This window comes from Prionailurus bengalensis, chromosome D2 (assembly GCF_016509475.1).
Source record: "Prionailurus bengalensis isolate Pbe53 chromosome D2, Fcat_Pben_1.1_paternal_pri, whole genome shotgun sequence".
Taxonomy (NCBI): Eukaryota; Metazoa; Chordata; class Mammalia; order Carnivora; family Felidae; genus Prionailurus; species Prionailurus bengalensis.
Window position 1 is genome coordinate 6,652,732 of NC_057351.1, and position 26,545 is coordinate 6,679,276.

General features: G+C 46.1%; 1 long non-coding RNA gene across 1 annotated transcript in view; it reads right to left on the reverse strand.

The window, feature by feature from the left end:
• Positions 1-4,952: 4,952 nt before the first annotated feature.
• LOC122492663 overlaps positions 4,953-26,545 on the reverse strand; it is a 144,568-nt gene continuing 122,975 nt past the window's right edge. The window contains exons 2-4 of the long non-coding RNA XR_006299728.1: positions 14,223-14,265; positions 7,674-7,818; positions 4,953-5,636 (exon numbers count right to left, since the gene is read on the reverse strand). This is a non-coding gene — a long non-coding RNA (uncharacterized LOC122492663). The remainder of the gene's footprint in view (positions 5,637-7,673; positions 7,819-14,222; positions 14,266-26,545) is intronic.

Genomic DNA, 26,545 nt, shown 5'->3' on the forward strand with positions numbered 1-26,545 from the left:
TCAGGATACAGGTCACTTCTTTTTTTTTTTTTTTTTTTTTAAATTCTTTTTACGTCTATTTATTTTTGAGAGAGAGAAAGAGACAGAGTATGAGCAGGGGAGGGGCAGGGAGAGAGGGAGACACAGAATCCTAAGCAGGCTCCAGGCTCCGAGCTGTTAGCACAGAGCCCGATGTGGGGCTCGAACCCGTGAACCGCAACATCATGACCTGAGCTGAAGTCAGATGCTTAACCGACTGAGCCACCAGGAGTCCCACGGGTGACTTCTTTTTAAAGCGAGTACATTTGGGGACAGGGGTGAGGTGAGGTGGAAAATCCCACTTGAGAATTCATAACCAACAAGTAGTACTCTGTTGTTTTGAGTTCCAAATTCAAAAAACGTCGAGCAGGGAATGTAATTGACATGTCTACGGGTACCCGGCAGAAACAAGTATAAATACTTGGATCTAGGTCTTAAAGAACTTGCACAGATAAAACTTCCAATGAACATGAGCTCACAGTCAATAGGGCACAAGCACACAAGGAAGTAAGTCACCATGAGTGAGTGCCAATGGACACAGGCGAATGAATCCCATCTGAAAAGACTTCATATACTGGAAATTCAAATACTGGAAGCCGACATAAAATAAACATATTTAATATATCTCAATAAATAAGAGAAGTTTGAAAAAGAGTGTAAGTTTATTTAAAAAATATTACCAAGTTGGGGGCACCTGGGTGACTCAGTCGGTTAAGCATCCGACTTCGGCTCAGGTCATGATCTTATGGTTCATGACTTCAAGCCCCGCATCAGGTTCTGTGCTGACAGCTCAGAGCCTGGAGCCTGCTTCGGATTCTGTGTCTCCCTCTCTCTCTGCCCCCCTCTTCCCTACTCATGCTCTGTCTTTCTTGCTCTCTCTCTCTCAAAAAATAAACAGTAAAAAAAACTTTTTAATAAAAAAATATTACCAAGTTAACTTACGAGAGGACCAAAAATAACAGTTAAAAATAAAAAAAAAAAAACACATATATTTACTGAGCACCTATGTTACTAGACGTTGCACCTTTCTCTAGGCTCTGGAGATAAAGCAGTGAGATAGAAAAAAACTAAAAAAACTAAAATAAAATAAAATTTGAAAGTATAAAAATCCCTTTCTTACAAAGAACGATCTGAACAGATTAAAAATAAACTGGGAAAAAAAATTGGTGAACCAAAAGACAAAAATGCCAAGAAACAGTCCAGAAATGGACACACAAGGACAAAGATAACAAGAATACAAAAAAGGGACACAGACCAGGAAGTGAGATTGTGTAATGTGTCTCGTGGAATTTCTTGGAAAAAATGAGGAGGAGGCATTATTCTGATAAATAATGGTAAAATTCTCCTAACTTCAATCTTCAGATTCAGAAAAATCTAAAAAATCATAATCAGGAAAAGGAAAGGAAAGAGAACTCCCCACTTGGACGTAAGCAAACCAGGACTACCAAAGACAAAACAGAATCTTTAAAGTGGCCCGAAAGAGAGAGAGCTGATCTATTTGAATTGGATGTAGAACAGCACATGGGAGTCAAGCAGGCACAAAATGAAAGGAATGAGTCTCACAGAGCAGCTTGAGCGAAGGCACAAAGGGGGCAGAACATCTGGGTGGAACCAAAGGTCTGCATTAGGCAAGAGCAGGAATGAGGCTGGAAAGATGGACTGGAGCCAGATCATTGAGGGCCTCCAATGCCAAGCCGGTGAGTCTGGCTTTTATCACAAAACAAGGGGACAGTCATCCCTAAAGGCTCTAAAGACAGGAACAGAATTATGAATGCAGCATCAGAAAAACTAAACTGTCAGCTGGACCAGAGGCAGAGACACCCAGGGGAAGGCCATTTAAGAAGACCAGCCTACAGGAACAAGGACCTTACCAGAGAGGGGACAAGCTGATGAAAAGAGACAAAATAAGGCAGGCAAGGAGAGGGACACTGCAAAAGAAACAAATCAGTGAGATTCAGTGACCCACTGAACACGGGCAGCAAGAAGCCGCTTAAAGAGAGAATCAGTCCAACTCTCTATCTTCCCCCTTGTGAGCAGTAGATTACACTTCTTCCCGGGGTGGATCTGAAATTTCTTTTTATATGTTATGGGTCAGCAACTAAGCATTTTAGTTCTAGTTCCACAAACTACTTTAACAACCAAGTTACCTCAGTTTCCACCACTGAATGCTGGCCCCTTGAGAAACAGCTTAGTTCCCACAAAAAAACACAGAGGGATCTCATGTCCTCTCAGGATTACTGAAGACAGTCGGTGAATATAAAAATACGGGTAGTACAAGAAGTAAATAGCCAACAAGACACAAGTCGCACATTTTAGATCCAATTCACAACAGTCTATCCTACACCAAAATTCTGTTACCCTATTTTATTTTCCTCACAGCACTTATCCGTGTCAGAAATAGTCTTGTTTATCTATCTCTGTATCACTTGTCTCCCTGAATCACCCTGACCCGCTCCCACTAGATTATACACTCCACGAGAAAAGGGATCTTGTTTGCACTACTCACCACTGTAGGCTTGTACCCGGAAGTGTGTGATACAAAGCAGAGATGCTTAACAGCTATTGGATGGATGGATGGATAGATGGATAGATGGATGGATAGGTGGAGGGTGAGTGGGTGGGTAGATGGATGGATGGCTGTGGTGGGTAGGTGGGTGGGTGGATAGATGGATGGATGGATGGATGGATGGATGGATGATGGGTAGGTGGATGGATGGACGGCTATGGTGGGTAGGTGGATGGGTGGATGGATGGATGGATGGATGGAGGGTGGGTGGGTGGGAAGATAATGGATGGCTATGGTGGGTAGGTGGATGGGTGGATAGATGGATGGATGGATGGATAGATGGATAGATGGATGGATGGATGGATGGATGGATGATGGGTAGGTGGATGGATGGATGGCTATGGTGGGTGGGTGGGTCGGTGGATGGATGGATGGATCATGGGTGGGTGGATGGATGGATATATGCAGGGCTGTAGTTCTGCACAAGTCCGGGGGTACCACTCATTCACATGCAGTGGCTTGTACAGTACACAGAAAATAAAGCCCTACATCATGGCAGGAAATAGGCCAGGAGCTGTGGTAGTAAGTATGTAGATAGCTCAGACCCTATTTGACTCTAATGCACCTGTTACATTTGCAAATTGGGCATAACTTACCCCTTTTTTGATAGAGATAAGCAAGAATTTTCTCTCCAGTTTTCACAAAACTAATCTCATCATTTGAATAACCAAATACGTATTCAGGTGAAGATCTTCACATATGGACATTCCTGCCTCAACCATCCTGTAATCGGTTAATATTTTTAACCATTGGCTAAGGATTCTGAGCGCCAACTGTGAATTAGACACCGTAGATTCCTTAGGTCCTCATTCTCCCCTGGTTACAAAAGTCTTTAGGGAAGTTCCTGACTTAGTCAAGTGAGCTGTGGCCCAAACGCAGCTAAAGTTACTGATTCAGGAGTGGCCAGTTCTGGGACTCATCGATACCAATCTTCAATTTAGGACAGCCCACCCAAATGTTTTAAAAGAATCTGGAAAGAGTCATGAAGATTTCACAAACTGTCAGCCTCGATGTCATGCACATCACTGACGGCAAGGACATCTTCCTACTATTCACATCGACCCTCCCAGAGAAAGCAGTCTCCTACGCCCCTAAGAAGTTACAATTACCACGATCTGCTGAACCCATCGCTAAAGATTCATTCTACTGCCAGTGCTTGTTAAGACTACTACCCCTTCATCTCTGCTGACCTTAGAACTTCCTCTGAGACACGTCTACAGAAACCACTAGCTCGGTCTATGGGAATTCCCACTGGAGGGATTATGTTAAGTACCAAACCCAAGAAGCACAGCGTCACTACAAGAGAAACGTGAACATCGATTCACTATGTGAACATCGATTTTCCTTCTATTTTCCAACCTCTCACAAGTTCTATAGGCCACAGTGACCCTCAGTCTTTACTTCCTTGAGCAGCAGAATCCTTTCTCTAAACAACACCTTGTGGAGGTTCAGGTACGAAACATACGGAAGCCGAGCTGTTGGTTGATGGGACAATCAGGAGGTCGAAGGCCCTGTCCTCCCGCAGCCCTACCCCCGCCCCCAGGCACACTGGAATCCCAAGGGCAGTAAGGAACCATGTCTGGAAAGCACTGGCCTGGTTGAGACGATGATGGCGATGGTGATAATCTCGGAACGATGTCTATACGAGAACCATAAGGGACAGTACATTATGGTCCCCGCTTCCCAGAAGCCTGTTCCCGGCAGAGTACTTCCATTACACGGTCGCCCATCCCAGCTGGAGGACTCCCGTTCCCCACAGAACACAGAACTCCGGTTCACAAGCCATGCCAGGACCGCACTGTGAATGTCTCTCCAGGAAACTGGAAAAGCAGCATCACTGAGGATGCCTACGGCTTCCTCAGGTCAGTGCAGCTGTCTGCCCTAGGGTGTAACCTATGTGAAAGAGCCAAAAACAGAGGCGGGACGTGCTCAATTAGTGCACGAAGCATCAAATAAAGTAAGCAACTGGTAGGGCGAGACATCTGCAAATCAGAAGTTGAACAGTTTCATGTAAGTACGGAAAAACCAGTCACTTGTCAAAGGTGGGTCACCTCAGTGCACGAAAAAAGGAGGCTGCAAAGCATCCGGGTCAGAAGAGAATTCCCAGTGTTCCCTTCATGCATGGCATTTGTACTGGGAAATCTACAAGTTGTGTTCATTGCACAATGTGGCAGCAGATGTCATCTGGGTCTTCTCATCCCCGAGTCCTTTTTTTTTTTTTTTTAATGTTTATTTATTTTTGAGAGAAAAGAGAGACAGAGCTTGAGAGAGGGGCGGGACAGAGAGAAAGAGGAAGACACGGAATCCGAAGCAGGCCCCAGGCTCGGAGCTGTCAGCACAGAGCCCGATGTGGGGCTTGAACCCACAAACTGCGAGATCATGACCCTCAGCTGAAGCTGGACGCTCAACCGACTGAGCCACGCAGGCGCCCCTCATCCCCTAGACTTAACCATCATTAGTTATTTTACAGGACGCAGGAAAGCTTTTGGCAATTATGTTTATTTTAATACTCTCCCATCACCGTGGCCTGATTTGGAGAGGTACTAACTGAACTGAAAAAGGATTAGGTCTATCAAGTAACAGGATGGGATCACTTCTGGTATTACCCAAACAGAACACTTTTCAGCCCCTTTTAAGCATGTTGCAAAAGAAAATTTTAAACCATGGGGAAAACACTGAAGCCATAAATAAAAATGGATCCAGAACAGTATCGTTCTAATTCTGTTCTTTTTAATAAATCTACTCACTCCTAGGACTAAAATCTGGAAGGATCGAAATATTATCTCTTGGTGTCTACCTCTGCGTGGTGGTTTGTATTTTGTTATTTGAGCTTATCGATGTAGTACCAGGGGAAAAATACATTTAGAAACAAAAAGGAATTTCACTTATAGTTACACAGACACCGCATACCTGAAATTTCGAGGTGTGCATATTTTGTAGGTTTTGAGATTCCTATAAAACGTGGCCCTTACCTGTGTGCTTGTGTGGCCCAAGTACTTCAGACGCAGCTGCGCAGGGGAGAGGAACCGGTTGCCACCGCAGCACAGAAGGCCTGTGGGAAACACGTGCGGCCAGAGCACGTGTGACACATGCGCCCAATTCTCGAGGGCCAGGCGGTCCCGGAAAACCACATGACCCAGTCTCACCAGGGACGCACCAGCCCCATCTAGAAGGCTTCCCCACTGTGGCGATGAGGCTTATTTAACTGTTTGCTAGAAGACTGCCTTTGATGCAAAGCATAAAGAAGTTCCTAGACGCATCCGCAGTCTAAACGTCACCGTTGTGTGTAATCAGCCAGGATGGGTAATTGTCAAAATCACAGTCTGTGAAATCAGACCTGTATGGAGTTGGGAGTAAGGGCTCCACCAGTCTCTGATGGGAGGGGCGGGTAGGTTTCACAAGGTCACTGCCTGGGCTGGTTCGCCTCTCAAAGAAGGTAGACCACACCCACCTCCCAGCCACCTCCCAGGCTTTTAGTGAAGATTTTAAGTATGGGTCGGGGGCGCCTGGGTGGCTCAGTCGGTGAAGTGTCAGCTCAGGTCACGGTCTCACGGTTCATGGGTTCAAGCCCTGCGTCGGGTTCCAACACAGTGTGGAGCCCGCCTGGGATTCTCTCTCTCTCTGCCCCTTCCCCGCTCACGTGCACGCACTCTCTCTCAAAATAAATAAAAAAAATAAAATAAAATAAAATATTTATGGGTCTATACAGCACCTACTAATCAAATTAAAAATATTTCAGAAGCCCAACTCTGAACTGACCTGTGAAGGCGTGAGAGCCTATGTTTCGAAAGGGACATGTTTAATAATGTCTCATACCAGGAATACCCTCAATAAAATTATGAAACAGTAACCGTTGAAAAACGTTAAACCTCACTCTGCTCCTTACATGTCGCAAACATAACTATAAACCAAGTACGCGTGCCATGCGTTGGGAACAAGTGGCAAACGATGGTGGACAAAGGAGAGCGGACGATTTCCACAAGCATCAGACTATTTGTCAAATCCTGCCTCAAGGAGGGGGATGGCATGGTACACTGTCTCCGCGTCGTGGAGTAGCAGACAGACAGACAGACAGACCTACTGCTAAATGCGGTTTCTGCCAGGTATGCGGTGGGAAACAGCCGGCCAGTTACTGAACCACTTGGAACCTCCATATCCTCATCTGGAAAATGGGACTTGTTTAATACTCCCAGGACAGTGTGAGGACCAAAGATGTAAAATACCTGGCCCAGGCACGTCTACTGTGTTCTACGTTGGTAGATTAAAAGAAAACCAAGGGTTGCTGGGGTGGCTCAGCCGGCTGAGCATTCGCCTCTCGATCTTGGCTCAGGTCCCCGTCTCACAGTTTGTGAGATCGAGCCCCACGGTGGGCTTTGCGCTGACAGTACCCAAAATAAAAACACAATATTTCCACTACTGAAAATGAAAACAAAAACAAAGATCCCTGAGGGATCAAAGTGACACATGACGTGACTTGGGCTATTCCACAATAAAAGAGCGAGTGCGTCAAAAGCCATACAGCCACTGAAGGTCACAGGATATGAAATAATGGGTGACCCTGACCTTGACTATAAACATTACTGAAGAGATAAGAATTAAAGGCAACAAGCAAGGAAATAAGGTAACCACTTCACAACATAACTGTGGGGGAGGAGGGTGTCAAAGCAGGTCAAAGTTCATGACCAACAGGGCATCAGTCAACTTGATGCAGCCACTACCCAATCAGATACAGCCTTGAAGTCCTTCAGGGTAAGAGTAAAGCCAGTAAGGAAGAGCTGGTCCAAAGGACACTGAGCTTTGAAACTGGCTTCCGCGTTCCCACAATAAAAGGCAGGGAGGTCTCTGGCCAGAAATGTGTTATCACTTCCATCTGCCCGGAGTTGCATGGTGCCTTTATGGTCTTTCTTGTCCTTCGGGCAACAGGAAGGGCCCCAGTCAGAGCTGCTCAAGGAGGAGATCAGAGCAACATCCCCCTACTCAGTCAAGTTGCATTTGAGGCCAGAAGGTGAGTGAGGCCCTGCCCTAAGAACAGCCTCCCTTCCAGAGACCAAGCAGAGCAGGCCGGACCCCAACTCTGGCTCTGACGTACCTCCTACTGCTGCTGTTCTGCAGCTACTGACAGGCTCCTTTGCAGTTACTCTTGGGTAGGCTTCCTCGGGCAGGGCCTTGTCTCTTCTTTCAGAACTCGCCCAACCAGACGCTTTCGTGCAACCCCCAAAATCTCAGTGATGTACCTAGAATCAAGGAGCAACTTAAGCTTAACCACTTTGAAAATGGAACCATAAGACTCTCGAGCTGAAAGACACCTTACAAATCCAGTTTACGTCACTGTCAGTAATCGGAAACAAAAAATTCACAACTGACCTTCCCTAAACTCCTACCCTCTTCTTTCTCTTTTTTTAAAGCTTTTTTGTGCGTGCCATGAATATATATTATATTAAATCCCATCTTTTGGTTTTTTTAGTTTATTTATTTATTTGGGGGAGAGGGGCAGAGAGAGAGGGAGAGAGTGGATCCCAAGCAGGCTCTGTGCTGTCAGTGCAGAGCCTGATGTGGGGCTCGAACTCACAAACCATGAGATCGTGACCCGAGCCGAAATCAAGAGTCAGACGCTTAACCAACTGAGCCACTCAGGCGCCACACTCCCCCCCCACCATCTTTTCTTAATTGAAAACTAAACTCTGCAACTCTTTATGTCATACATGCATCTCTCCTTTTATATATTTATCTACATTCTTTAATTGTCAACAAATAACTGATTTTCACAAATTAACTGCAGCAGCTTCGGGATGAAAACAAAGGGTAACTACTAAGTTACCCTCTACAGGTAGATTAAAAGGGGGCTCATTGGGGCGCCTGGGTGGCGCAGTCGGTTAAGCGTCCGACTTCAGCCAGGTCACGGTCTCGCGGTCCGGGAGTTCGAGTCCCGCGTCAGGCTCTGGGCCGATGGCTCAGAGCCTGGAGCCTGTTTCCGATTCTGTGTCTCCCTCTCTCTCTGCCCCTCCCCCGTTCATGCTCTGTCTCTCTCAGTCCCAAAAATAAATAAACGTTGAAAAAAAAAAATTTAAAAGGGGGCTCATTGCTCTGAGGCCAAAACATGACTCTCATAAATGCCCCCTCTTCTGGTTACACGTGTGTAGCGGGGCTTTTGCATAACCAGGAAGCTGGAGATGTTTTGCATCTGACAAAGGACAAAGAGCATTCTTCATTCGGTCCCTCATTTACAGCCATTTGCACTTCCCGGTGAAAGGATGTGCAATCCAATGGCAGTTAGCAACACATCATCTTATTGTAATCGTATTTAATTTAATCAGTGGCATTCTATTTTTTTTCTCTCTAAAACAATCTATTAAAAGTGGGTCCTCAACCCTTTGCAGGATCACATGAGCCCTGCATCACTGACCAGCTAATGAAAGCGAAGCCTATCCTAATACCAGTCAAATTTTCAAAAAGACCTTAAACTTTTTGAAGCCCATCCCTGGACCCGAGGATAAAAATCCTAGGACCATGCAGCAAGCAGGGTAGCTGAAATCTTGAACTTCTCAACAGAATTAACTATGTGAGCAAACAGTTGCTGGAACAAAAGAAACCACTCTTAACAGCCCTGAGAACCTACTGACAGCAGGCGGTGCCCAGTCTAACCTCTCTTTATCCCGTCACGAAATAGTAAGAAATAGTGCTACACCTGTAAATAACCAAATGCGGATGGCTGCTGGGTTATGATGGCTTAAGTTCCGGGGTTTTTCATTTTACCGTGGTGCCAAAGCAATACACGTTCAGTAGAAACCATACTTTGAATTCTGCCCTCTGCCTGGTCTAGTGATGTGCTCTTAGAATGCTCTCTCGGGTGCCAAGGTGGCATCGAGCCTCGGCGCCCAGGCAGCCACGAGCTGCGAGGGGAACTTACAACCGTTCTGTACCCACACAACCCTTCTGCTGTTCATTTTCAGTTCGACACTGAATAACTTACACGAGTTATTCAACACGTTCTTATAAAATAGGCTTTGTGCTAGAGGATTCTTCCCAGTTGTAGGCACACACGAGTGTTTTAAATAAGCACATTCAAGGCGGGCCGGACGAAGCTATGTTCAGTATGTTAGGCATATCAAATGCATTTTCGACTTAACGATATTTTCAACTTACAATGGGTTTATCGTGATGCAACCCCCCCTGTAAGTCGAGGAACATGCATACGGTCACAAAGAAAGGTGCTGTCACAAACTAACTAGAAAAACAAATAAAAATTAGGCTTGCCATTACCTCGGCTTACAGGTGTTCAATGGCTGCATCCGAGTAAAATACATTTACATTAAAGAACATCGTCTCCTGATCGTACCAACATATGGTGTATACACCTAAGAATAAATCAAGGATTTTCGCCCCATAAGAAAACTATACCTCAGGAAATGGTATCATCTTACATTCGAGACCTCACGTTATGAACAAAAATCTGTTTATTCTGAATTTAAAAACGTTTGGGAAGATTATTTCAATTAATGCTAGCCTTAGACATTTTAACAAAAAGGAAACAAAGGAGAGTAGATTGAACCTCTTTTTTTTCTTTTTTTTGGAGGTATAACCTAACAATAGCATTTATGAGATAACATTTTTTAAAAGTCTTTTAAATATCATTTTAAAAATCAATCTGGATTTGGGGAGTGATAGATGGCCAAGGGAATAGGGCCGTTTATCTCTGCTTCCCTCTAAATCCCCATTAAAATTACAGTAACGAGAGAAAAAAAAGAGAAAAATCCCGAAGGACAACGAGAACAGAAAAGAATATTGGAGCAGACAAGAGATGTGACTGCTGAGCAGAGCGGAGCAGGAAGCTCACTGCCCGGGCAGGAAACAAAAGCCCGCTGACCGCTCCCGAGAGGCTCAGGAACGAGGGCGGTGGTTCCTGGGCAGGAGAGGGGAAGGGGTGAAAATGAGGGGCAGGGGAGAAGTCTGCATCAGGAGTAGTTAGACCCTTACCGGACACCATGAATATGGATTCAAGGCCTACACGTAAGACCCGACACAATAAAACTCCTAGAAGAAAGCACCGGGGGGACGCTTCAGGACACTGGATTTGGCAATGATTAACTGTGTAGGACACCAAAAAGTGCAGGCCAACAAAAGCAAAAATAGACAAATGGGACAACGTGAAACCTAAAAACGCTGCCTGGCAAAGGAAACAATCAGGAAAAAGGCAGCCAATGAAAAGGAAGAAAATATTTTCAAGCTATGTATACCATAATGGGGTTAGTACACAGAGTATATTAAGAATTCCTACAAGTTAACCCCCAAAACAAATAACCCAATTAAAAAAACAAACAAAAAAAAAACAGGCCAAGAACTTGAACAGACATTTCTCCCGAAAAGATACAGAGATGGTGAACAAGAGTATAAAAGGATGCTCGGCATCGCTCAGCATCAGGGAGATGAAAGTGAACACCCCCTGAGCTACCATCACACAGATGGCTGTCAGAATGGCTAAACCAACAACACGAGAAACAACAGGTGTTGGCGAGGATGTGCAGAGAAAGGAACCCTGTGCACTATTGGTGGGAGTGCAAACCGGTGCAGCCACCGTGCAAAGAGTACGGGAGTTCCTCAAAAAATTAAAAACACAACTACCGTATGATCCAGTAATTGCACTACAGGGCATCTGCCCCCCAAATACAAAAACACTAGGTGGAAAGGATACATGCGCTGCTATGTTTACAGCAGCATTATTTACAAGAGCCAAACTATGGAAGCAGCCCGAGTGTCCACTGACGGATGAATGGATAAAGAAGATATGGGGGTGTGTGTGTGTGTGTGTGTGTGTGTGTGTGTGTGTGTGTGATGGAATATTATTTAGCCGTGAAAAAGAATGCAATCTTGCCATTTGCAACAACACGGATGGAGCTGGAGAGTATAATGCTAAGTGAAACGGTCAGAGAAAGACAAATACCATACGATGTCACTCATATGTAAAATTTAAGAAACTAAACAAGTGAACAAAGAAAAAGAGACGAACAAACACACTCTTCATTAACTACAGAGAACACACTGATGGTCACCAGAGGGGAGGTGGGTGGGAATGGGGAAACAGGAAAAGGGGAGTAAGAGGACACTTACCGCGATGAGCACTGAGTAACGTACAGAAATGTTGACTCACCACGTTGTACACCTGAAACTAATGTAACGCTGTGTGCTATTTACAGTTGAATTAAAAATGGGGAAAAAATTTTTAATAAAAAACAAATTATTTTTTTAAAAAAGGTATTTGCACACCCACGTTCACCACAGCACTATTCACAACAGCCAAGAGGTGGAGGCAACCTAAATGTCCATCAGCAGATGAATGGATAAAGACAAAGTGTGACAGCCATAAAATGCTGTATTATTCAGTCTTAAAAAAATGAAGCAATCCTGTCACAGGTTATAACAGGAAAGGAATGGAGGACATCATGCTAAGTAAGATAAGCCTGTCACTCAAAGACAAATACTGGAAGGTTCCACCCACATGAGGCATCTGGAGCCGTCAGACTCTTAGAAACAGGGAGAGGACGAGTGGCTGCCTGAGGCCTGGGCAGGGAGAAAAGGGGAACTGTACCAATGGGTACAAGGTTTCAGTTTTGCAAGATGAAAAAGTTCTAGAGGGCTGTTGCATAACAACGTCAATGTAGGTAACACTGCTGTACCATGTCCTTAAAAATGGTTAATATAGCAAACTTTGTGTTTTTTGCCATAATAAAAAAAGTGGGGGGAGATAATCCTGGATGATCTAGGTGGGTCCAATGTAATGATAAGGGTGCTAAAATGTGACAGAGGGAGGCAGAAGAGGTCAGAGTAATGCAGTACGAGGTGTATTTGACCTGCTACTGCTCCTGTAAAGAGGCCCCCACCTGGAAGGGGGCCTTCAGAAGCGAGAACATGCTCAGGAGCACATTCCCCTCGGGAGCCGCCAGGAAGGCCTGCAGACACCTTAACTGAGGCCCGGTGAGACCCATCAGACTTCTCACCTACAGAACTAAAAGGTAAAATAAATTTTGTTTTAAGCAAGCAAGCAAGCAAGCAAGAAGGAGGGAGGGAGGGAGGGAGGGAGGAAGGAAGGAAGGAAGGAAGGAAGGAAAGAAAGAAAGAAAGAAAGAAAGAAAGAAAGAAAGAAAGAAAGAAAGAAAGAGGGGGGTAATTAGAACCCCAGATCTTTTCCCCAGACAAACCGTCCCTAGTCCCATAAAACAGGAACAGCATTCTATTTTTTAAAATAAAATATTCAGAGACCAATAAAAATCAAGTGTGGAATCACAAACATGCTGGCAGAAATTAAAAGTCCAATAACCCTAAGAAAATCTCTCAGAAAGTAGAACAGAAACACAAAGAGACAGGAAATAGTTCAGGAAAAAAAAAAGGAAAAAAGAAAAGAAAAACATAAGAAAATAAGAGAATCAAACCACAGGGCCCAAATATCCAAAAAAAAAAAAAAAAGAAAGAGTAGAAAGGGAATTATCCAAGAAATAGTACAAGAAAATTGTTCAAACTGAAGGAAATGAGCCTCAGGATTGAAAGGACCGCTGACATCAAAAGATCCTACGACCTACGTCCCAGTTGGAAATTTCAGAGTTTGGGGGATAGAGAAAAGAGTCAAACGTTTTCCAGAGAAATAAAACTGTTCACGCACAGCCAACTGGGAAGCAGAACAGCCCGAGACGTTTCAACATAAATATCACAAAGCTCAGTCACAGGCAAATACAGTCATAATCAAGTAAACGTTAAATATTTATTTATCCACACACTGTAACGAGACAGGAGCCACAAAACGGAGACGGGAAGAGCAGGTGTGCACCGAGGGTAAAGGGTTACACACGAGAGCTAAATCCTCAGCGGGATATCCATCTGTAGAAGTCTAAAATTTTAAAAGAAATCACTAAATGGCACTTCAAGCGTACGGTGTGTTGTTTAGAAATGGCAAACGAGAGAATAAGGAGTAAAGGAGTTGAACAGGGGCAGAGGATAATGACAGTCTAAGAACAAGAGGGGTGGCTGTTACGATTGTTATTCTAATTGTAAACAATGCGCATGTAATTACGTCAAGATAAATCAAATGGATGAATGAGTAGATGGAAGGAAGAAAGAAGGAAAGTGTATTTAACAGAGCAAAGCTACAAACTGTTACATCGTGGAGACCTCCGATGTTCATCGACACAGAAAAAACGGAACCAGCAACTGTCCTAACATTGGGCAAACGGTTACTTACAGCTTGGAGTAAACCTTCCAATTACGGCATCACACACAGGGATTCCAAATACACTGCACTGCAAACAAATAAACGGTGGCCTGTTCCGGATGCTTCAAAAATGTGACTTATGACAGAGACAGTGACAACAAATGTGTATGGAAAGAGTTGGAAGAAAGTTACTCTGAGGTAGGAAAAAAACATTAGTTCTACTGCTGTTTGATGTAAATATACAATTATTAAACATACACGTGTAACTAAATTAACTAAATGGTATAAATATGCGTTTGACTATTACCTCTATGCACCCAAAACATTCCTTCTATGTCAGGTTGACCACAAAAATAGTTTTTTGAGTTCTTCTCGGTGGGAAAACATGGGAAATACAAACCAAGCAGAAAAGGTACACAAAGAAATTAAAAATCCATTTACCTGAACCATGTTGGTATTTTTCTGCATCAGCCTTCCTTCCAGTCTAGGAGAAAATAAGAAGCGAATTAAAAGGCATCCTTTGCGTACTAAACCGCTTAGAAGAAAAACCGCCTCAAATCCAGGGTAACTACTGCTCACTTCTTGTTCTCTGTCCATAGCACAACTCGTTCTTCCCCACTTCCCAGCTAATTTCTGGCTGTCACAGAATACAGAGTGAACTTCATCAGGCAAAGCCTGATAGAAGGAAGCACGTAAACCCCAAAGCTAATGCAAGTCGGTACCCCAAGCGCACCCAATGGTACAGCTGGAGTCATCAAATCGGACACTTTTTATAAACTGTCTCTTCTCTCGTCAGGCAGATAATTGCTCATTGGTGATACGGCGAGGGATAAACACACAAAAAAGAACACTGTTCAAACTAGCAGAATTACGACTATAGAGTGAAAGGGTGGCAACGCGTTTAAATGTTCGTCTTCACTAAGTGCGACCACCAGCAGGCTGAGCGGAACGTGTGTACAGGTCCTGTACAAACCAACTGTGCGCAAACGAATAGCTGATAAGTAGCCTTCCGCCCACATACCCTTAAAGCCTCAGACTCGCTTCCTCATTTCATTTCATTGAAGACTTTCTCCACTAAAAATGAAGTATCACCCTTCCAATTCATACGTGAATTATGGTACCCAGAAAGAGGGAAAAGTTACCTTTGTAAGAAACTAACATTTGCATCAAGACGATGCACGCATGCAGAAAAGCACAGAAATCCTGAGTTGCTCACTTAATTCAGCTAAAGCAAACACACGTGCGGCCACCACTCTCAAGGTCACCGCGGCCCTGACTTCAAATACCACATGTTAGTTTCACCTGTGGGACAAAGGACTCTTATCCAGGCATCTGTCTGGGAATCCACGAATCCCTGTACCTGGACCAAAATAAAACGCTTTAGGAAGAGAGACAAGTAGTCACTGACTACAAGGAGATATTATCTCAGAAAGATGGTGACCGGTCTAAGGATGGTGTTCTGGCTGCCTGGATGGTTGTCTGAGGTCAACTTCCAACCCCCCAGAGACTGTAGGGCAGAGAAGTTGCTTTATGATATAAATGGAAAGGGAAGGGCCTTCCCATTTGTCCAAGACAAATGTCCTGCTGGGGGTGACATGAGGAAAAGGGACGGGGGTGGGGGGGAGTTTGGACCTCCTTTTCTTTTTTAATGTTTAATTATTTTTGAGAGAGATACAGAAAGCGAGCGGAGGAGCGGCAGAGAGAGAGAGGGAGACACAGAACCCAAAGCAGGCTCCAGGCCCCGAGCTATCAGCACAGAGCCTGATGCGGGGCTTGAACTCACGAACTGTGAGATCATGACCTGAGCCAGAATCGGACGCTTTACCAACTGAGACACCCAGGCGCCCTGGGACCTCCTTTTATAGCTGCAAAGACACCTATAAAAATACAGGTAACAGCTTCTACTTTGTGCTAGAAGCTAGACTAAGGTACTGATGCAGATCTCATTTGATCTTCCAATTGCTATGAAGCCTGCAGACAGAGGAGGGCACCGGGTCTCAGGGCGGGTAAGTGTGATACCCCAAGCTACACACTTAGGTGAAGCCAGACTGTTCCTCTTTACGGCTTCTGTGGAGGGCCAGAGACACCAAAAACCAAAAGGAAAATGTTCCCAGAAAAGAGGCCATTCTAACTAGATACGGAATATATTGGGACGCCCCTGCTCATGAATCATTTAAAGGAAAAGAATCGAGTAACTCGGGGTCCCCAGAAGTCTTCTGAAGTACCGGAAAGCTGAATAGTTCCGTCACTCGCAAAGGAGGCCCACTGATCTTTCTGTACCTCAAAGGAGACGTTTCGAAAGAAACCCGTACACTTCACGAGGGGTAATGTTCTGTCGTGTTAATTTCTTTTCATGCGCTGCGGGCTTTTCCCACTGCAGCAGGGGCATCAAAAGAACATGATGTCCGTCAGAAAAAGTCATAGATGCAGAGGCAAATTGCCACGAGACAATTATCGAGGATACAATGATAATGCCGCCTTCAAATGACATGCCCTACCTGCATGAATATTTAATTCGATCATAAGTACTTTCAAAAAGCAGGGAACACGGCTCAAAACCACAACTGCCTGTTCTGCTTGAAGAGGGAGAGGAAATAAAATATCCAAAAAGACTGGATAGAAGACTATACGTGAGGGACTCACCAAAAGGCGTGTCACTAAAAAAGCCTTCCTGCATCCTCACTGGTAAGTGCAAAATAACGTCAATGACAGTAACTACGACTGTCAGACGTGACGTGCAAATTAATGTGATGCCTGTGCGTTTAATCCAATGAGAACCCTGCAAAGGGGGGAGGCTTGAGGATCCCCGGCGGATCAGAGGCAGACACTGGGCCCAGAGCGATTATGTAACTTGTCCAAGGTTGCAAACCCGTCCAAGGTCACGCTGTGAGGAAGTAGGAAAAGGTTCCCGCCAAGACTACGGGACACCAAAGACACAGGATGGGCCTGGCTCTGTGATGAAAGCGCCCAACCTGCTTTTCCATTCCAAAATCATTTCACGATCCTTTCACAAGTTCCCGGTTTCAAACTGCTTTTGATTCGTCCTGAGTAAAGGGTATTGGCACGCCTTCCTCCTGGTAGATGGGCTAATGTGTTGATGGCGAGTGGCTGGAGGACAGAAACAAAAATAGATGTGGATGGACTCTTTTTAGAGAGGAGAGAATGGTGGAAGCGGCTGAGAGCTCTCTGGGGACCGGCGGACATGGGATCTGGCACGGGGAGTACTCAGCAAACGCTGAAGGTCTGATTCCACAACAGACACCTGCTGGTTAGAAACTAAGGGGGGAGTTCCTTCTGGGACTCGTGTCCCAGGGAAGTGTGCTCACCTTGCACAGTCAAGCATCCAGGGGAAGAAATTATCCAAATTACACAGATAAGGCCGTGGTGGCTCTACACGTTCAGTTGAGACCGAGTATGGTAAGACAGGAACCTTCGCAGACATTAGCCCGGTGACATAAAGACAGATAATGGGAGGAGAGAGGACAGAAGGAGGTATCCTTCCCTTATGCGCAGTAATTCTGTGCAGCAACGCACAGCCTGCTAAGGGTTTAGTGTTTACTATTGCTGACTTCCTCTCGAGAAAAACCGCAGTGGAGCTGTGGGCTCGAAGGGTACAAAGGAATGAGCTAAGAGGCAAGGCTGAGAAAGGAAAAGATTCAAGTTCGTGAAACCCAGCAAGGCATGAACGCCCACTTTACAAGTTTGTACTTGAAGAGTCAATCCTTCCAGAGTTTACTATTTCCTCCTCGATCGGGGGGGGGGGGGGGGGGGGGGGGGGGGCGGCGCAGCCTGACAGATTGCGAGGGGGAGGCGGCCCCATAGGACAACAGTGCTGAGATCGGCTGCCGCTGTCCCCCACGGATGCAAGACACGGACACCACAGCGGGCACACTTGGCTGTGGGCAACTCGGTCCCAAACTCTGTAATTACATACGATTCAGTTGTTTTTCTTCTAGGAGGGGAAGATGATGCGTGATTAGACACGAATGATATGGAGAGACCATAAGACCACCAGATTAACTTAGTTATATTTTTCCGTTTTTATTACATTTTTCTATGAAAATTACACTTCATTAGAACAGTAAGAACCACTGAAATTTTTCTCATTCTCACTCATGAACAACAAACGCACAGGAGACCTTAGTTTGAGACTACGAAACCCGAAGTACAGAGTTAGTACCTTCTTCCTAGCATCTAAGTCTCAACAAACACAGTTTAATTGAACGGTTTCTTTCTGTCCTCTGCTTGGAGAAGAGCCTTTGCGGTCTCTCATGGGGGAGGGATTCAAGGGCGGGTTGCCGAGCCCCAGGCACCGCATCAAGTTCACGGTGACCAGACGGTGCAACGTGCCCCTGCGGACACCACAGGCGTCCTGCTGCTGGCGGCTGGCATCACCCTCTTCGCCAGAGAGAACAACGCAGGATTACACCCCGGGAAAGCCTTCATCTGCCCCTCGCTGCACAGCATCCCCACCGTTTCCAGATTTAAAGACTTCGCGCCAAGGGCAAACTGAATGCCTGCTCCCAGCCCCTCGTCCTCCACCCCTGCTTCAACATGCAGGACATCATGAGTCTCTTGGGAAGTCCCAGCTCTTTCTCTGAGCTGCTCGCCGCGGTGTAAAAGAAAACACAAACTATAAAAAAAAAAAAAAAATCACCCATTCACTACCCTGCTTCTCAGAAGGCTTTGCTCATCCCTCTCTTCTAGAAGGTGCATTTAAATAGAGGAATTTGGAGGAACAGGTTCATCTGGAAGGAAAGGACAGGTTTACACACTGCAGCCCACTAAAATGAAGGAGAGCATTTGGGGGGCGGGGGGGGGGCAAACATTTTCAGAGAAATACAAGGTACTAGTCATTCCCAAAGGTGATAAAGAGCGAAAGCAACTGTACTCCCCGCAGCGGTGAGAGAAGTGAACGGTGACCACCTAGAGGCTAATCCCCGAAGACCTGAGTGTGACCTCATGCCCACCACCGCCCCTCTCCCCTTCCCCAAAGAGGTGGCCAGTGCCTCCCGCAGAAGAAGGAGGAAAGAAAAGGTACTTCATCCCTTCATTCAGCAAGCGCTTACTGCCCGGGACCACACAGATGCGCGAGCGGCGTCCCGGAAGGAGCTCTCGCAGTCCAGCCAGAAGGAAAACCCAAACCAGTACTGACATTCGTGGGTGGTCAGTGAAACCAAGGAGGTAAATAACATCAACGAACCCAAGCGCTTCCCCACCGCGGGCCAGGCGCCTTTCTTGACATTTTATGGATCTCATTTTAATCCCGGAAACCAGCCGTCCGCCTGGCCAATGTCTTGTCCTTTTTTACCAATGGGAACGAGGGCATAAGGGACCCAGAAAAGGGTCCTGCAAACAAAAGTATCTCTTTATTCTAATTAAATCTTCAGATACCCTGGCCCCCTCCCCAAATATAAAATCTATCCCTATTTTCCCTTTAGAAGGCTGCCCAGAAGAGTGTCAGGCACCTACGACTTGTGCCGGGACATTTACAATTGGACGAACCCTCTATCATCGCAGGTCCCGTTATCCACGGCCCTGCCCGCAGTGCCCGCCCTGCTTTACCGGAGCGGGGTCTGGTTGTTACTAAAACTCTACCCACGTTTGTGCCAATAGAACCTTCCTCAGATGTTCTTAATTGCAGCTCCCTAGGGTGCCTGGGTGGCTCAGTCGGTTGAGTGTCTTTGGCTCTGGTCATGATCTCGAGGTTCCTGAGTTCAAGCCCCATGTCGGGCTCTCTGCTGACAGCTGGGAGCCTGGAGCCTGCTTCAGGTTCTGTGTCTCCCTCTCTCTCTCTGTCCTTCCCCTGCTCGCTCTCTCTCTCTCTCTCTCTCTCAAAAATAAGTAAACATTAAAAAAAAATAAGCTGTGCTTGGGTAGCTCATTCGGTTAAATGTCTGACTTCAGCTCAGGTCATGATGGCACGGTTCGTTGGTTCGAGCCCCGCATCGGGCTCTGTACCGACAGCTCGGAGCCTGGAGCCTGCTTCGGATTCTGGGTCTCCCTCTCGCTGCCCCTCCCTTGGTTGTACGCTCTCTCTCTCTCTGTGTGCCAAATATAAACATTAAAAATAATAATGCTAATAGTTACGGCTCCTTGCAGGCAAGAGCCACACTTTCTCTGTGCTCCTCCCGCTCTCGGTACCCAGGGCAGACTTGGGTGATCCATCACCCACAAGATCCCACCACGTCTTCCCCTACCCAATCTATCAAATCAGACTCCTCCGATCAGTTCGCCCACCTCTACTCTCCACACTTAGTCATCGCTTTCAAAACTGGAGTCTTACCCACCGTCAGAAGCTTTATTCGTCGTGAGCTGTGTGATCCTGTGGGTCTCTAAGGTCCTTCCCTCCCCGGCTCCCCTCACCGTCCATCATGCCCATCGCCGGGCTTCGAAAGAACAACGGAAATAAACGTGTTTACAATAAGAGAGGAATTTTCCGCATGGCCTTTTACTTACCAAAAACATTTTCTCAAAATACCACATGCGCACCCAATAAATTCTGGATTGAGACTTACTTTCACCTCACGCTGTGTTATAATTTACCTTTCATTAAAGCCATCTTTACACAGTCTTATGTCACTACCAAAATATGGCTTAATTACAGAAGGATCAAAAGCTATAACCCTTTTTTATTTTTTTTTTAATGTTTATTTATTTTGAGAGGGAGAGATCTCATGGGAGAGGGACAGAGAGAGAGAAAGAGAGAAAGAGAGAGAGAGAGAGAGGGAGAATCCCAAGCAGGCTCCACGCTGTCAATGCAGAGCCAGACTCGGGGGCTCAATCCCACAAACCATGAAGAGTCTGACACTCAACAGACTGAGCCACCCAGGCGCCCAGAAGCTGTAATCCTTTCTTACAACCGAAGGGATGTCTCATCTACTGTAGTCCCAAGTAGCGTCCGTTTGAAACACTATCTCCCCAACCAGTCAGAAGGTCTCCTAAGCTTCGGTTACGTCATACTGAGATAGGGAAACCAAAGGGCCCCCTAGAAATCCGCTTTCCGCTCCTTCCCCTGCTTACATTCCTGCCAGGATCGGCACCCCGACGTCGCACACGCTGCACGGTGCAAACGGTGTGTGTCCTCCCTGTAAGGGACACGGAGTCAATGACTGCTCTACAATAGATAACGTCCCAGGAAGGACCAGGAGAGAAGCCATCACAGGGCAATTCCAGACCACAGAGCTGGACGTCCGTCCCCACGCGGGGACCCTGGCTCCGAGGAGTAACACGCGGGCCCTCGCCTTTGTTCTGACCAGTTCCTGGATGCCACACCCCAAACAAAGACGAGACCCCTGCTCCTTCCTGAGTCTCCCAGGGGCTCCGTCTACACCGTCAGTAAACCCCTCTCACTCCCTCCAGGCTCCAGGATGATTTCCGTCCTCACCCTGCACATCACGGATCCCCCGGGGCTGGTCCCGCAGGACGCTCTGGGTCCTCGGAAGGCCCCCCAGCATCCGCATCCCAAACACAGGTACGCACGCCAGCAGCCCCATAGATGTTCCTTAAAAATTAATCCAAATGCCTTGCCTTTTGAACCCTGTTTCCTTTTAGATATTGCGAAGAATAAATATTTAGTGAAAATTCAAGGACCTCAGAACAATGAGAACTTTCTGACTTCCTTTTTACGTACTCTGAAGTCACATTAGGGCTTCCAGAGAAAACTCAGCGTGAAATGGCAAACCAAGCTACCACAACACACGCTGCCAGTCACCAAGGCGGTCTTTCCCGGCCCTAAAAGAGGAAAAATTTACTGAATACGAATAGAAGACGCCCCCAAAAGACATCCCAAATTCACTCCGACGGGGAAACAGATGAAATTCTTAAACCCAGTTCCAAAGCGCATCACTGGACACGCTCCTGGCCCAAAACCTACCGCTTTGCTCACACCTGACGCGAGCGGACACACGTCGGCGGACCCGCCCAGCCCCTCCTACTTCCGGAGGCTCCACCACGTGACCCAGGTGCAGCCACACAGCCGCCGCGGATTGGGCCTGCAGGAACACCTGATCAGAAGGCAACCATTCACAGGCTGGCCAAGAACCTACGAGGACGGGGCCAGCCAATCGGATTCTCCGCCTCAAAATCGGGACTCCAGAAGCCCTAGGGGAAGCTGCCTGCCACCGTCGGTCGGGGTGAGAGGGCCCGGGAGAGTCAGGGCCAGCGACGGGGGAGCCCAGTCTGTCGTGGGAAGTGGGAGCTGAACCTGGGCCATTTCCTAACCCGGACTCTGGGGGAGCTACGCCTACATTCCCCCCTCCGGGTACCTTCCCTGAGGCAGCCCCACCCGGTTTTCCCCAAGAGGGAACCCCGGACAGCAACCTAGGTGAACCTTTATGTGGGGACCTACCATGTACACCTGTGGGTGAAGGATAAACACCTTATTAGTTTTTTTAAGTTTATTTATTTTGAGAGGCCAAGAGAGCACAAGTGGGGGCGGGGGGGAGGCACAGAGAGAGAGAGAGAGAGAGAGAATCTGAAGCAGGTTGCACACCATCAGTGCAGAGCCAGACCCGGGGCTTGATCCCATCACCGCTGAGATCATGACCTGAACTGAAATTGGGTCGGATGTTTAACCGACTGAGCCACCCAGGCGTCCCTAAGCCACCCTCCTTTAGATTGAACAGCTCACATCACTTAGCAAGAAGTCGGGGGCCACGTTCTCCAGCAAGTGCGGCTTCCTCTCCCCTCTGGACCCAAGGTTCCCTCAGCTAGAAAACGAGGCCAGTTCGCGGGAGGGGCTCTGCGTTCCGGTCTGCGCGTGCGCCCTGCGCACAGGTGGCACCTGGCCGTCACCACACCCCTTTCAGACTAAGGATGACTCCTCATGAGGCATCTGGGGCAATGACGGGAATGCTCTCGATTACCTGAGCTGTCAAACGATGGATTCTCATCCGATTACATACGTAACGTTTTCTATAAAAGTTCCTAAAATGTGCCACGTGCCAGGCTGCCCCATTTTGGCTGTGCGTACACAGAGTATTGGAATTTCTCCTGCCTCTCACGTTTGCAGTTGCCCTGTTTTTCATTTGCAATGCACAGTGCTACGATGCCCCAGCTCTCCCTTAAACAATCTAAGAAGCAGAGGGAGCGCCCTATTTGCTCAGTCATTAGACAAAATATGTAGATGAGAAATAGTGCTACCTTAACCATATTTTCAGTATCCCACTTGGGTGGGGTAGGGGTGGGGGTACCTGGTAACAAAACCAGACACGGTAAATCCAAATACCTGTCTCATATATTGTTGTCACATAGGTCTCAACACATTAGAAGAGCGTTGGTCTCAGGGTCTAAAACTGTACGCATTCAAGCAATGAAACTGCTCAAAAAGTATTTTTAAAACGATGTCAGAAAGGGGGGCCTGGGTGGCTCAGTCGATCAAGCATTTGACTCTTGGTTTCGGCTCAGGTCATGATCTCATGGTTCCTGAGACTGAGCCCTGCGTTGAGCCGCATGCTGGGCTCTGCACTGACAGTGTGGGGCCGGCTTGGGATCCTCTCTCTCTCTCCCTCTCTTTCTCAAAATGAATAAACTGTTTTAAAAATGTCAGAAAAACTATTCACGACTTGGAAAGGAGCAAAATAAATCCCATTGTGCCCCTTCAATGGCACGCCAGACATCACCCAGTGGGCCTGCCGAGGGCCATCCAAGTCAACAGGGCACAAACCTTTGACCGACTCTGTTTCACAACTCTGTGAACCTGTGAGTAGTTCCAGATAATCTGACCTAGGGCAATGCACAGAAGGTCTGATTTCTGCCTGGGAGAAAAGATAACCCCAAACGGCACACTGTACTGTTTTTCTAACTAGTTTTGTTATCCATTAATAAAATCACTTCAGTAATTCCTTTTTTCCAGTTTCTCAAATTTTCTTTTAATTCCCTCCTGCGTTAAATAAAACCAATGACGTATGTTCGTTTACTATCTACATGAAACACATTTTTAGCTTTTTGAAAATTATTCTTCAGCAGTGACGATCCATTTTAAAAATCGCTCCATTATAGGGGCGCCTGGGTGGCGCAGTCGGTTAAGCGTCCGACTTCAGCCAGGTCACGATCTCGCGGTCCGTGAGTTCGAGCCCCGCGTCGGGCTCTGGGCTGATGGCTCGGAGCCTGGAGCCTGTTTCCGATTCTGTGTCTCCCTCTCTCTCTGCCCCTCCCCCATTCATGCTCTGTCTCTCTCTGTCCCAATAATAAATAAAAACGTTGAAAAAAATTTTTTTTTAAATCGTTCCATTATAAACCTCTAGAAAAGTATTCACAGCAACTGGTAACAATACAACCCACTAGGCTATGAATTAACTGGTCCATGCAATTTGGGAGCCAGATCCTCACAATTCATAGTGATACAGGTGGTAACATACAAACGTCAAGGCCATGACAGCAGTGTCATTCCCGGTACATCAGTATGTGACAACTGACGCAGAGCCTTGAACTCCAGTTACATAGATGCAGACCATGCATGCTCTTCTAAGAGAGATGATATAAACAAAGTCCAAGTAAATGCATATAGCAAGCAGGTGGGCGGGGGGGGGGGGTGTGTGTGTGTGCAAAACCATAGCTAAAATAGAGCTGTGCAATGAAGACAAGTAGAACACATAACCTAGGAGGTGAAGCAACCCCATTTATTCAGGAAAAAAGTCGTAATCTTGGTTCTAATCTGTTGCCCTTGTGCTTACATTTTCTGAGCTAAAGAGCTACACACCTAACTTAGCAAAGCAAGGCACATACGTGTAGGCAGGAGTTTTTAAATTCTCAGAACCTTTCAACTTCCCAAAACAGGGGTCTGGGGTTCTCTACCCATCACTTCGTATGACTTCTTTAAATAAGAACTACAGACATCAAGCGGAAAACAGGGCCAAATGTTTCCACTTTATAGAAACAGAAGAAGGTTAATTCTACCACTCATTTTTCTAAATACCACTCAACTTTCTAAACCAAAAATCAATAGTTTCTCAATATCAATTAACCTGATGCATGAAAATACATTACACTAAGTATTTACACAGTAGAAATCACAAAGATTCCTGCAAGTAACAAGTCTCCCTACTAAGACTTAAAACAGGAATTTATTTATGTAATTTACGCCATGTGATTTAAACACACTTTTCAAGGTGACCACAACATGTTCAGGAAACCTTTTAAAGTTACTGCACACGAAAACCCGGCCCTGTGGACACTGCATCCTTAGGTTTCGAGAACTCAGAAGCTTCCTGTTACTCCCAGATCTATACCGACCAGGTACCGACTCAGGTACCCCCCTGACCGGGAAGATCTCCTCCTTCTCTTCAGTGCCTACTCTTCCCTTCCAGGACGCATCTGCCTAGCTCTCCACTCCCCGGATGTCAGTGGAATCCCACTAAAAACCCTTCTGTGGAGGCAATGACCTTTGTCTCCCTGCTCCAGAATTTCTCGGAACCTTGAAAACGCTAATGAATACAGGGATTCTCCAAGAAAGGGCTACCGTAACACACCATCTCTGGTTTCTCCGAACTCCAAAGACTACATCCCGCAATCCATATCCTAGTGACAATGATTCACTTAACTTGGCTCTTGAGTTTCTTCCACCGAGTGTCTGCATTCCTCAGCCAAGAGCCAGGTGTCCATCCAGGCCAGCCACGTACAGAGACAGCGGGGGTCTCACCCCCCAAGGGTAACCTGAGCACCTGTGGAGCCACTCCACTTGCTCACTGCCCTGATGTCTTAAGCTTGTATCATTTAGGGGCGCCTGGGTGGCTCAGTCAGCTAAGCGTCTGACTCCGGTCATGATCTCACGGTTCGTGGGTTCGGGCCCCGCGTCTGGCTCTGTGCTGACAGCTCAGAGCCTTGAGCCTGCTTCAGGTTCTGTGTCTCCCTCTCTCTCTCTGCCCCTCCCCTGCTTGCACTCTGTCTCTCTCTGTCTCTCAAAAATAAACAAACATTAAAAAAAAAAATTTAAGGGGCGCCTGGGTGGCGCAGTCGGTTAAGCGTCGGACTTCAGCCAGGTCACGATCTCGCAGTCCGTGGGTTCGAGCCCCGCGTCAGGCTCTGGGCTGATGGCTCGGAGCCTGGAGCCTGTTTCCCATTCTGTGTCTCCCTCTCTCTCTGCCCCTCCCCCGTTCATGCTCTGTCTCTCTCTGTCCCAAAAATAAATAAACGTTGAAAAAAAAAATTTTTTTTTAATAAAAAAAAAAATAAAAAATAAAAAATAAAAAAAAAATTTAAGTTTATATCATTCAAGACCTAACAACCAGAGGCTACAAAGCATCGTCTTCCTTAGGAGGTCCAGGTTAAAACAAAAATCCTCGAATGGCTCAGTTATCAAACAACATAATGAGACTTTGCTGCCCAGATAAAAGAAAAGTGATTTTTCTGGGTTGAATTTTTCCTCTTTTAGTAAGTGAAAATCTCTCTGTAATATATTACAGTTTTTCTAACTCTCCCCGTTTGAAAAAATACTAGATGTACTTAGAATGATATGAGAAAATAAAAGTATGCACAGACAAGAAAAATGGCCAATAATCTTAGTCTTCCATCAGAAGCACTTAACCACTTTGCAATTTTTATTTCCAATCCTTTTGCAGGAGGACAGGAATATTTGTTTAGTCCACTAATGTATATATAGTGTGAAATAAAAGTTTTTTACCTTTCTGTATAATTCTTGTGTATTTCTTGCATATTTTTGTACGTTTTATATACTTTATATATATTATGTACTTATCCCATAATTTCATTCATTTATATTATAAGTATAGGATGAAATGCTCAGTTTCATAATCATTTTTCAC